The sequence below is a fragment of the Chrysochloris asiatica genome, unplaced genomic scaffold (assembly GCF_000296735.1).
Source record: "Chrysochloris asiatica unplaced genomic scaffold, ChrAsi1.0 scaffold00030, whole genome shotgun sequence".
Lineage (NCBI taxonomy): Eukaryota > Metazoa > Chordata > Mammalia > Afrosoricida > Chrysochloridae > Chrysochloris > Chrysochloris asiatica.
In genome coordinates, this window is record NW_006408548.1 from 25824995 (window position 1) to 25826121 (window position 1127).

At 35.9% G+C, this 1127-nt stretch overlaps 1 pseudogene; it reads right to left on the bottom strand.

Moving 5' to 3' along the window:
* LOC102836282 overlaps positions 1–1127 on the bottom strand; it is a 113682-nt pseudogene that overhangs the window by 80784 nt on the left and 31771 nt on the right.

Genomic DNA, 1127 nt, shown 5'->3' on the forward strand with positions numbered 1-1127 from the left:
ATATATCCTGATTGCATGTCTGATCACTTTTAAATTTAAGAGATTGGTAGAATTCTTCAATTTCATCATCACTGACTTTAGTGATTGGTGCATAAATTTGAGTAGTAGTGGTATTAAGTGGTCTTCCTTGTAGGTGTATGAACATTGTCTTATCACAGACAGTATCATACTTTAAGACAGTTCTTTTTGATGGTGAATGAGACACCATTCCCTTCAATTTGTCGTTGCTGGCATAGCAAACCATGTGATTGTCAAATTCAAACTGGTTAATATTGTCCATTTCAGCAGGCTAATGTCTAAGATATCTATGTGTTCCATTTCATGTTTCCAATTTTCATAGATTCATACTTTGTACGTTCAATGTTGCAGTTTTGAAAGGAAATTAGAGCTGGCTGTCTTCATTGGACAAATAAAGGTCCAGTGGCTTTACTCCATTCGCGTCATCACTGGTAACTCTACTTTGAGGAGGCAGTTCTGCCCCCCCCATTGTATTTTGAGTGGTTTCCAGTCTGATATGCTCATCTTCCGGCACTATATCTAACAATATTCTGGTACTTTTCATCATGTTTAAATATTTAATTTCTGGTACTAACAGTGTTTCACTGATATTCATAAGGTTTTCAGAGACTAAATATTCTTAAGTAGTCCATCGCTCCTTTCTAGTCTGTCTTTGTATGGAAGTGCAGCTGAAACCTGTCTTCCTTGGTGATCCTACTGGTATTTAAAATACCCATGGTTATACCTTCTAGAATCATAGCAAAACAGAAGCCACCACAATAAGACAAACTAACAGATGAGGCATATTGGTCTTCAATTTTCTGTTTTAGTGCTGTGTTTGCCTGGTTTTGGTATCAGGGATATTCTTGCTTCATGGAATGAATTGAAGAGTTTGCCATCTTTCTCTGTGTTCTGGAATAGTTTGTGTAAAATTGATGTCAGCTTTGCTCTGAATGTTTATTAGAATATACCAGTAAAGCTGTTTGAGTCCAGCCTTTGTTGTTGTTGTTGTTTGGGGATTTTTAGTGACCTGCTCAAGTTTTACTTTTGTTATAGGTCTGTTAAAATTTTTTACTTCAGTCTGTGCTAGTTTAGGAAAATAGTGTATTCCTAGAATTTTTCCATTTCTT